Source organism: Sapajus apella, unplaced genomic scaffold (assembly GCF_009761245.1).
Source record: "Sapajus apella isolate SASKATOON/1434 unplaced genomic scaffold, GSC_monkey_1.0 scaffold4, whole genome shotgun sequence".
NCBI lineage: Eukaryota > Metazoa > Chordata > Mammalia > Primates > Cebidae > Sapajus > Sapajus apella.
The window spans coordinates 34037846-34049694 of record NW_022436944.1 but is presented as its reverse complement, the minus strand read 5'-3'; the positions used below and the strand labels follow the sequence as shown (position 1 = coordinate 34049694).

The 11849-nt window shown below is 39.9% G+C and overlaps 2 non-coding genes across 2 annotated transcripts; both read right to left on the bottom strand.

Moving 5' to 3' along the window:
* Positions 1 to 1200: 1200 nt before the first annotated feature.
* On the bottom strand, positions 1201 to 1272 carry TRNAC-GCA. The gene has a single exon. It is a non-coding gene; the product is annotated as a tRNA-Cys (tRNA).
* Positions 1273 to 3877: 2605 nt separating this feature from the next.
* On the bottom strand, positions 3878 to 3949 carry TRNAC-GCA. The gene has a single exon. It is a non-coding gene; the product is annotated as a tRNA-Cys (tRNA).
* Positions 3950 to 11849: the final 7900 nt, after the last annotated feature.

The window sequence follows — 11849 nt, the reverse complement described above, 5'->3', positions numbered from 1 at the left end:
GCCCACCAAGCAATGGGCCTTGTTCTGTGTGGTGAGCAGTGTAAGGCATAGCCACATATTTCACTTTAGAAGGCATATCCTGACATGCCCCAGATGCTGGACTCCTAAAAGTTTTACCAGTGTAGCAGAACCTTTCATCACTGCAGCATTATCTTGCATCCTTGATGTGATATGAAAAAAAAATGGCACATTATCCTTGTGATAGTTTTCCTAAAAATTCACACCAGTCTAATAATGACAAATCCAAAGTGAGGGCATTCTGCAAAATATTTAACCAGGATTTTTCATAAATGTCAAGGTTAAAAGAAAAATGACAAAAACAGGAAAAGACTGAAAAACTGTCACAGTCTGAAGAAGACTAAGGAGACATTACGATGATAGCAAATAAATGCAACATGGTATCCTGGATTGAATCCTGGAGCAGGAAAAAAAAATAGCAGAAAAAAATAAACTGGTGAATAATCTGTCATTTGGTTAATAGTGTTGCACAATTGCATGCCTGTATCAAAGTATCTCATGTAACCCATAAATATATACATTTTATCTGTACTGACAAAAAGTAATAATAAAAATAAACAGTGTTGCACCAGCATTTATTTCACAGGTTCTTTTTTTCTTTCATTGTTACCTTTAATGGATACATAATAATTGTGATACAGTGTGATATCTTGATAAATGTACAGTGTATAATGATCATATTGGGGGTAATTAGCGTATCACCTCAAACATTTCATTTCATAGTTTTGATAAATACACCATTATTTTGTAACATGTTAACATATTACAAGGTAGGTAAAGGATATACAAAACCTCTCTATTGGTATCTTAATAATTCTTCTGTAAATCTAAAATTTACAGAATTTATGAACTCTTCCATGAAATCTAAAATAAATAAAAAACGAATAAAGGGAGATAAAAAATGCATGGTTAATAAGATTGAATATACAGGAAAGAAGAGATAAAGATACATGTAAGAAAGCATACATGTGTGTCAGGGCTTATGACTGTGTTTGTGTGTGCACATTAGAGGAAGGGTGAGTTTATGTGAGATGGCGGCTCTGCTACAAGAGAACTAATGAGCCAAGGCACTTGCATGAACTGATCGTAAGCATCTTCTTAAATTTTGAGCGTTATGCACCTTGCTTGCCTTATCCTATTCCAGGACCTTTAATGAAGCTGCCAAGAGCAAAAGTATTCTACAGGGGGCACCTGGATTTGAACCAGGGACCTCTTGATCTGCAGTCAAATGCTCTACCACTGAGCTACACCCCCTTGACAGTAGTAGGCTTCAAATAAACATTTATTCCACTTTTATGACCTGCAAAACACCTCATAAATACCTTTGGTGTCTAAGATTCCTTTTGAATTTAAACTTCTCCCCAATTTCCTCCTAGCCATACCATCTCTTGTTTTTCCTAGAGCATGTATACTCATTCTCTTCCCAGCACCTGAAGCTCAGTGCTGTATCCTCAGTCTAATATTTCAGCTTTAAAAATATACCACCAATTGCCCATTGATCTCTGGGCACGTCAATGAATGTTTTGAGCATTAAAGGATACCAAGAAGTATTGGACATGGAGGGGATCTTAACTGGGTATCCACAAGTGGATTTCAGATGTTTAATTTTGAAATTATAGGCAAATACTATGTATTTGCACATACTGCATATTGTGCATATTTTCATCAGCTTTTCAATGGAGACCTCATCCAGGACCAACTGTCTCACTTCAGAATTAAAAAAAAAAAAAAATTGCCAAAGAGAAAAACAAAACACGCTGGATGTTCCAAAGCCCAAAATTCAATTTTGAACACCTCTGATTCCTATTCCAATCTGAGAACTCAATCTTGTGCATCTCCAAGACTGAGCAAAAGGTCAAGGAAATTTTTGTTAGTGCAACAAATTTTCCCTGGCGAGGTCTGTCAGCTACCATGGGACCAGGGAACACGCATCAGCCAGAGCTCCAGCTCACAATCTGTCTCAGGGCCCCAGACACCCACTCCCAGCACCCCTCAATCGGATGCCCAACAAGAGCCTCAGATTTCAAATCCAGTACACCTAAACCTAAGCTTGTCATCTTCTTGCCCAAACCTGCCTCTCCACCTATTTTGCTTTGTACTAATAATAGCTCACATATGTTGGGCATTTTCAATATGCTAGGCATGGTAGTAAAAGTTCTACGCACAACCTCCCATGTAATTATTACAAAAATCCTATAAAATAAACAGTAGCAGTAGTATACAAGTTGGAAACTGAGGCACAAGTTGATTGGAATATCTAGCCCTAGGTCACACAGCTAGCAGGTGGTGGGGCCAGGATTCCAGCACAGGTTCAGATTGTGTGAAGAGTCTGCCTGCTTAACCAGCTGAGCAGTCTCCTTCCTATTTTGGTTGGAGATGCCACCACCCTGTACTCAGTCATCTAGACAAAAACACTTAAGGCACTCCAGGCTCCTTCCCCCCTCCTCCCCAGTTGCAGTGAATCACCAGGTGCTATTGATTTTACCTCTGACATTTCTCAAGTCCATCTCCACCCTGCACTGTCAGTGCCACCACCTCCTAAATACCCTCCCGGCCTCCACCCCCGACATCTACCCTATACTGCTTCCAGAGCAGCCTGTTTGAAAACTAAGTCCATCTAGATCACTGCCCTTTAAACGCCTTCACAATAAACTTCAAGTCTTAGCACAACACGCAGTTCTTCTCATCTGATTTTTACCTGCCTCGTCAGCTTCAACAGTATCTTTTGACGCTCCTCATATCACATTTTGTGTTCCAGCTGCCTCCAACTGTATCTACCTGGCTCCAGCCTCTGCTCAGCTGTTTCCTATGCCTGGAATTGCAACTGCCCCCTCCACAACCCCACCTCCATTCCACCCTCCATGTGTGAGATATTATCCATCTTTGAAACCCTGATTGCCCATCAGCTCCTCCAGAAGCTTGCCTTCACCTCCCCTCCTCTGGACAGATGTAATCACTGCCTCTTCCGTGTTACTGCACCTATCACAGCTAGGTACAGCTCATCCACTCTATTTCCTTATTTTATATGCCTACACCCTGTATAAGGGTTAATGAGGGGCTAATGTCTTATTCAACTCTGGGTTCACACTTTTCATGTTTCTGGTACCTACCAGGTGCCCCGTGTATGTTGTTCGGACTGATCTAAAAACAAAGCATTGCCTGTATTGTGGGTGGGAGTTACACCTGACTTCTGGCTCCATGCCTGGGTCCTGAATCAAGTTACCCAATGAGGGGGTACTTGGCTGTAGGAAATGAACAGCGGATGGAAGGTAGTAGAAATCCTTAAGTTTTAAAGAGGAAAAAGTGCAGTTCCTTAAACTTCAGCCCAGCTCTTGTTTACACTCCCGCTAAAATGTTCTATGGATAAAACTCTACTCCTTTGCTTTTCCCTGGGCAACGCAAAGTATGGGCACAGTCACTGAGTCCCTGGTTTTCTTGGTAGCTAACAGGTTCTAAAACTCTATGGGCAATCACAGGACTGTGGAAACATTGCCTAGTAGGATTTTGTCACAAAGCTTTTGACATTAGGAGAGCAGTATGTGTAGCATACTTAAGTCAGTGAGAGTGTGTGCTCTGAGTTCAAATCCTGAATCTGCCCTTTATAGCTTTTTGACCTTGAGTGAATTACTGAGTATCTCCAAGTCTCGGCCTCCTCATGTAAAATGGAAATACATACAAACAAATATGTATCTTATAAAACTGTGGTCAGAAGTAGAGGAGAACCAATGTAAAGGTCTAGACTGGCATGTATTAAGAATGGAAGCAAGGGACATTAGTTATTATCCAATCAGCCATGAGCCACAGAAGATAAGAAGTCAAAGTCAATGCATATTCTTCTGAAACAAAAACACAAACGCATAGGGGGCACCTGGATTTGAACCAGGGACCTCTTGATCTGCAGTCAAATGCTCTACCCCTGAGCTATACCCCCATACTGGTAAACCTCCTTTTATAGCCTATCTCTCTCTCACTTGCTCTCTCAACATTCTGGTTCTAAAAACCTCCAATGACTCAGGGGAGCTATAATTAGAATGTTGTCTGAAGGAAGTCTGGGCATTACAAGCTTTAGAAGAGGATTATTATAAAAGACAGAACTTAGTTCTCAGGAGCCAAGAAACTCTTCTTAGACTGGCCAGTACCCAGAGCCTTATTCCTGTCCACCATATCTCACATAAAGCAGACCTCAGTTCCAAGTAAAAATAATCAGATTCTGCACAAATGGCAACATCAATATAATGTGGATGACTGGATTCCTGTCTAGCTTCTCTTAGCCAAGGCTCCTAGCAACTGAGATTCTTATTCCTCTTCATGATTTCACAGAACTGAGCTCAAAACTGGCACTCTAGATATTTGTTGCATTAAATTGACTCTGGAAAAAATATGTAAAGGTAACAATTTGTAAGATAGCTTTTCCAAGCCACAACTGTAAGATTATTTTAGTCACACAAAAACAGATGGTCAGTGAGTTACACTCTTGTGTAACATAACTTGCCTGAAATGTGGAATACTGTCAACTTTGAAAGGTTATTTGATAAAGAAAAACAAGATTCCAGATGAGGGTCTCTTAATAAACCAAGTAGATAATTTATCCTAGTCCTACCACCAAAGATTCATTTTCAGCTCCTAAATGCAACCACAATTACAGCAACCTGTATTTTCTGACCTCATAAACATCTCCTCTCACCCTAATAAATTGTGCAGGTCCTTCTTATGTAAATCTTGCATGTTTGGGCCTATTGAGAAGTCTCTCTTCTGCCAGTTTCCTAGGCCACATACATTATTCAGGCATTTCCAAGGGATCCTACATTTGGGATGATCATTTTGTGTCAGGGTTTTGGTTGGTTGGGAGCACAGAAGAGGTTCCCCTGCCTCAGGCTGGACTTGAGAGCTAAGAAAAGAATCACAGTGCATGCTTTGCTCATTGTTCCTCTCTCCTGCTGGCCATCCGTAGGTGTTGAGAGTTCAACAGTAGCAGATGTACTGTGTGCTTCATCTCAAAGAACTCCAGTGCTGGAAGGGTTTTAGGGATCATTATTTCAAGCACTTCTTCTGTACTCTAAGCAACACAGGTTGAGAGAGGTCAAAGAGCCTTGCTTAAAATCACAAGCATGTCAGTGGCAGGATCTGGACTGGGGTCCACTCTACTTACAGCCTGTTATAAGCAGGGATCCTTTGGAAGCTCCCACTGCCTGGAACAATACAAATATTCAAAAAAATGTTTGTGGGATAAATGTCAGGCTGTAGTTGTATACAGGGTGACCAACCATCCTAACTTACTGGGAACTCACAAAGTTTTAATACTAAATGTTCTACATCCCAGGAAAGCTTTCAGTTCCAGGAAATTTCTCAGAAAATTAGGTATTTTCTAAATGTTATCACTTACTTTTTCCATTGTCACTGTTTTAATCATTTCCACATACCTCCTGTAGTAGTATTTACTTAATATTTGTCTTGAAATCAACTTAATGTTTTTTCTTAGCCTCATCCTGTCCAAAAATATCCTTGAAATCATGCTAGGTATATTTCTTTTTACTGGACATCAAAATAAACAGATAACTATTAAAATATGTTAAAATCATATTTAACATGCTACATTTACAACTTGCCATGCATGCTTCTAAACACTTTACAAATACTGATTTAATCCTCAAGATGATCCAGTGAGGAAAGAACTGCTATTATCTTTACCTTGCAAATAAGAAAACTGAGTCACAGTGAAGTTAAATAACTTGCCCAAGGTCACACAGCTAGTCAACTTGTCTATATGTCCCCAAAGTCATCCTGAAAACCCTCAGTGGTAACCATAGTATATTTATTAATTTAATGGTTTAACCTGACTGGGCCACAGGGTGCCCAGATATTTGTTTAAACATTTTTCTGAGTGTCTGTGAAGGTATTTCTGGATGAGATTAACATATGAATTACTAGACTGAGTAGTGCAGACTGCCCTCACTAATATAGGTGGGCTTTCCCCAATCAAGTTGAGACCCAAAAAGAGCAAAAACGCTGAGTGAGAGAGAACTCCTCCTGACTGGCTGCTTTGAGCTGGGACATTAGTCTTTTCCAGCCTCTGGACTCAAAATGAAACATCAGCTCTTCTTGGGTCTTGAGCCTACTGGCTTTCAACCTGAAATGATACCATCAGCAAGCCTGGGTGTCCAACTTACTAACTAGAGATATTGGACTGTCTCAGCCTATATAATCATATGAGCCAATTCCTCATAATAAGTCTCTTTCTGTATGTATATGTGTGTATGTGTGTGTGCATGCATATACATATATACATATGTGTGTGTATGTATATATATATTTGTGTGTGTGTCTGCGTTTGATTCTTTTTCTCTAGAGAACCCTGATTAATACACACAGCATACTCTGGAAAGAATAGTCAGGCCTGCACTAGTTTTGAGGATCCTATTCATATTTGTTGAGATTGTATAAACCCCATGAGTCCCAGAATAGCACCTGCCACAAGGTAAAAGCTGAACTGATCTGCTCTTACATCCCTAATCCTCTGCCGACATGAGGTCACATACGTGAATTTGCTCTCAGTGCTCTGAAAACATAAGCAAAAGTAAAAATTAATGTTTGTTTTAATTATAAGGTATATAAGCCAGACAGTCTGGTCTGAGTTCCAAAGCCTAGCACTCAAAGATTTTCATCAGAGCCACAAAAGAGGAGGGGATTACAAAACAAAACATCTTGCAGAGAACTCAGAAAAATTGTGGCAATTATTCAAAATATGTTCAGCCGCAGTGTTTTAGAAACTGAAACCTCCTAATATTTCCAGATTCCATAAAACTATTTAGTAATGGAAAAGAGAATTTAAGTTTTTCAAAGCTTCTGCACAGCAAATGAGACAATTAAAAAATGAAAAGGTAACTTACAGAATGGGATAAAGTATTTCCAAACCACATATCTGACAAGGAGTTAATATTCAAAATATGTAAAAAATTTACATAATTCAACAGAAAAAAAAACCCAAATAGTCCAATTTAAAAGTGGGCAAACGACACAAATGGACATTTTCTCAAAGATGACATACAAACAGTCATCAATTACATTAAAAAAAGTTCTCAACATCATTGATCCATCACAGAAATGCAAATCAAAACCACAATGAAATCTAACTTCAAGTTATTAACTGTTAGGATGACTATTATCAAAAAGACAGGAGACAAGTGTTAGCGAGGGTGTGAAGAAAACCTCAGGTTCCTCAGGGAACTCTTGTGAACTATTGGTGGAAATGTAAATTGGTATAACCATTATTGAAAAGGGTATGAAAGTTCTTCAGAAAAATTAAACATAAGAATACCAGCCAGGTGCAGTGGCTCACGTCTGTAATCTCAGCACTTTGGGAGGCCGAAGTGGGCAGATCACCTGAGGTCAGGAGTTTGAGACCAGCTTGTCCAACATGGTAAAACCCCATTGCTACTAAAAATACAAAAATTAGGTGGGCGTGGTGGCGCAAATCTGTAGTCCCAGCTACTTGGGAGGCTGAGGCAGGAGAATCACTTGAGCTCAGGAGGCAGAGGTTGCAGTGAGCCAAGATCATGCCACTGCACTTCCGCCTGGTGACAGAGCGAGACTCCATCTCAAAAAAAAAAAAAAAAAAAAAAAAGGTTCTCACCATTTGAAAAAATAGTAGCTATGTAAGGTAATGGAAGTGTTAACTTGATTATAATAATCATTTCACGATGCATATGTATATAAAATTATAACATTTTATATCTTAAATATACACAGTTTTGTCAATTATATGTCAATGAAGCTAGGAAAAAATTAAAATTTTCAGTAATTAGAAATATTTTCCCCTTATATCAAAATATTGCTCACTTGAATTTTTTTTCACTTTTTAATCCACGGTTTACTCAACTGTAAAATGCAGATGTTGCAATTAGAAGATCTACTAAATTCTTTCTAAGCCTGACAATTAATGACTCACAAACTCAAATTTTACCTTCTCATGGAGGACCAAGTCAGAAAGTACAAGTATGGCCACATAATGGCAGAACAAAATGATTGAACCCTGTGAGAGGTTTCAAACACAATCCCACATTAAAACGAAAATGTGTTCTTACCATGGTCACAAGATTCACCATCAACCTTACCACCTTAATTCTTCCCCATATTATTTTGTACAAAGTATTCGTTCTTATAAATGCCTATGTCCTATGAAAAGATGCTCAACATCCCTAATTACAAGTAAACGCAAATCAAAACTGCAATGAGACATTGCCTCACACCCATTAAGATAGCCAATATCAAAAGAATAAAATAACAAGGGTTGGTGAGGATGTGGAGAAATTGAAACTCTTGTGCACTATTGGTGAGAATGTGCAATTATTGTGGGAAAAAAACATGGAGGCTTCTCAAAAAATTAAAAACAAGATTACTATGTGATCCAACAATTCCACTTCTAGATATTATCCAAAAGAATTCAAAGCATCTCCAGAGGTAGTTGCACATCTGCATTCATTGTAGCATTATTCACAGAACCAAGAGGTGGAAACCACCCAAATGTCCATCAACAGATGAATGAATAAAGAAAATGTGGAGTATATACACAAGGGAATATTACTCAGCCTTTAAAAAGAAGGAAATTCTGTCCCATGCCTCATCATGGGTGAATCTCAAGTTATGCCAGGTGAAAATTGAAACCTGGGAAAACCTGGATCAACTTGAGAGAGAGAAAGAAAGAGGAAGGGGAAAAGAGAAGAGAGAGAATGAGTCTGAGGGTGAATTTTAGAGTAAAACATAGCACACTAAAACATAGCAATTTTAGAGTAAAACATAGCACACTCCAGGCTACAATAGAGCAATCTCCCCTTGAAGGCTTTTGAGAGGTAAACTGCAAAGCTATTGAACTACACACTTTTAAAAAATGGCTAATATGGTAAATTTAATGCTACCTGATTTTTTTACCACAATAAAAAAAAAACCTATGGTCTAATATTAGGAAGAATTTGTGTAATCAAGTAAACCATCTCAAGAAAGCAACTGCGTGCCTATTGTGAAAATGGCAAGCACCGGTACGTGTTATCTCACATGAGGGTAAGCTACTCTGCAACCTCTAACTTAGTGAACAGATTGTGCCTGATTCACAGACCAAGACAAATTCTTCCTTTAACTCGATAGCAAACTCAAATGCTTCTCTCTGCCTGCAACAGGGCATGCCACTACCTGGCTTCTTTATTTCCCAGATGGTCATTGTGTCCTTTAGCCTTTTCATTATTCACTTAACACCAAAAGAAAATGCAGCTAATAATATTAGTCTATTTTTCTGCTCTTGGAGAACTAGCATCTGGACTTAGGCCCTGTGCCCAGATTTCCCACTCCATTGGCACTGTGGTCTAGGAAAGTATTTCAAGGTTTTGTTAAGCCTTCAGCCAGGTGAAAGGTATATGTTAGTTTTTTTGTTTTGTTTTGTTTTGTTTTTAATTTTTTTTTTTTTTTTTGGGACAGAGTTTCGCTCTTGTTACCCAGGCTGGAGTGCAATGGCGCGATCTCGGCTCGCCGCAACCTCCGCCTCCTGGGTTCAGGCAATTCTCCTGCCTCAGCCTCCCGAGTAGCTGGGATTACAGGCATGCACCACCATGCCCAGCTAATTTTTTGTATTTTTAGTAGAGACGGGGTTTCACCATGTTGACAGGATGGTCTCGATCTCTTGACCTCATGATCCACCCACTTTGTGATCCACCTGCCTCGGCCTCCCAAAGTGCTGGGATTACAGGCGTGAGCCACCGCGCCAGGCCTTGTTTTTAATTTTTTAAAGGAAGAAAAAGGAATGTCCCAGTCAAAGGGCACCAAACTAAACTGTCATGGGAAAATTGACCAAATGATATATTTAATCAATGCTTTGCAGTTTACATATCAAAATCCTTCGAGGGGAGACTGCTTTATTATACCTGGAGCTCATACAATGTGCTATGTTTCACTCTAAAATTCACTCTCAAACTCATTCTCTCTCTCTCTTCTCTCTTCTCTCTTCCCCCTTCCTCTTTCTGTCTCTCAGGTTGATCCAGGTTTTCCCAGGGTTCAAGTTATTTTCTGAATGGAACAAAAGCCCTTTTACAAGGTGCATTCAAGCTGCTCAGATTACTTTGTTCTAGTCCAGCAGTTACAATTTCCAGTAGAGATGTGCCTTGTTTTATGAGAAAGGTTTGTTCCTTCAAGTTACTGTGTGACCATCATATCAGTGTGTCCTTCCGTGAATGCCTCTGCTAACTTGTTTCATGAAATGTCTCTTTTTCTCATATATGCTCCCTCTCTAGGCTTTCCTAAGAATTAAAAGAAAAAAAAAATAGCAAGCTTACCAACTCTTTGGCTAGTGCACTGAATATAAGATTATTGGAAGAATAAGGAGAATAATTTAATTCATGCATATGGTGGCTTGTATGAAATCAACTTAGTTAAGCTGGAAATTCATCTCCCAGAATTCCATTCTCTGCATGGTTGTCTATCACAGTTGCCCACAAGAAAATGTGCAGATGTGAAGGTGGAAGTGAAGCAGCATCACATTTACAATGAGATGGAGGTGTGGAAGCAGCTGCTGTGACAGTCTGCCCATAGTCACTGATCTTGTGGCTCACTTTGTCCATCAGGGCAGTTGCAGGCCCCTAGTTCCTCCACTTCCTACTGGATCTTCTCTTTAGCCTCTTTGAATCCTGGGCCAAGTTTGTGAGCAGCTTTGGGATGAAATGAGCCAGGCATTCTGCAAATCCCAACATTGGAGTTGGAGGCTTGGAGGCAATGAGAGACTGATGTGGATTCCAATTTATCCTTTCTCTCCCCTACTTCATATTAATCTTCCTTTCCAGACTGCTGGCCTTGCTGACTTCAGGACCAGCACTAGACGTAGAAGCAACAGACTTACCTATACTCTCACCAAGGTCCTACAGTTGTGTGAGATCTCATCCCTATTATAAGTATTTTATATCATTTATATGGTTCTGCTTCTCTGATTGAGCTCTAATTCCTTGGAAATAAGTCAGCAAATGACATGCAAGAATGAAATTCTTTGGTTTGACCAAATCCTACAAGGACCAATGATCAACGGATGACAAGCTTTTACAAATCTCCAGCTTCACTTGTTAGTGTACCCAAGCCAGATACAATTGCCTCAGACCCTTCTCCAGGCAATCCAGCATTCCCTATCAGGAGGGGAGTGCAGCCAGCAGCAGCTTCCTAGTCAGTAGCTACCTCTCCTCCTACACACTCAGTCTCCTTTGGACCTGAGATCTCAAGTCTTCAAAGAAGTGAGATGTTCTCATTCTACTAAAATGCCATCTGGCACACAGCCCCTAAGCCTCTGCTCTCTACTTCCTTCTGCCAAGCAATGCCATCAACACTCTTCTTACTGAAAGGCCATGTGTTTCACGGTACTACAATAATTCTCAAGGTAATGAAAGTAATGCCAAGTGGAAGACCAAGAGGGTGGGCGGAGGGCTGATGGGCTGGATGAAATAGCCACTCGATTGCCAGTTCATAAAAGATGTGGCAGCAACTCATTTTCTGGCCCGAGATCGTGGATGTCACATCTTTGAATCAGGTGGCAAGGCATCTGTGAAGGGCAATGTGGCATTCCAGGCAGTGGGTGGTGAGATCAGGAAGAAAAAATGGAAATCAACAGATGGTGGATCCTACAGCTGAGAACTGATTCTTCAGTTTGACATGGTTGGCATACACATTTTAAGTGGAGCTTGGTAAAGATCAGATTATTTTACCATTGACCAAGCCCTTGGCCTCTAGAAGGTCTTAAATTTTTATTTGCATTCCTTTCATGAATGTTTCTTTGCTTTTCGGGAACTTCAGGAAAAGAGGTTAAGTAG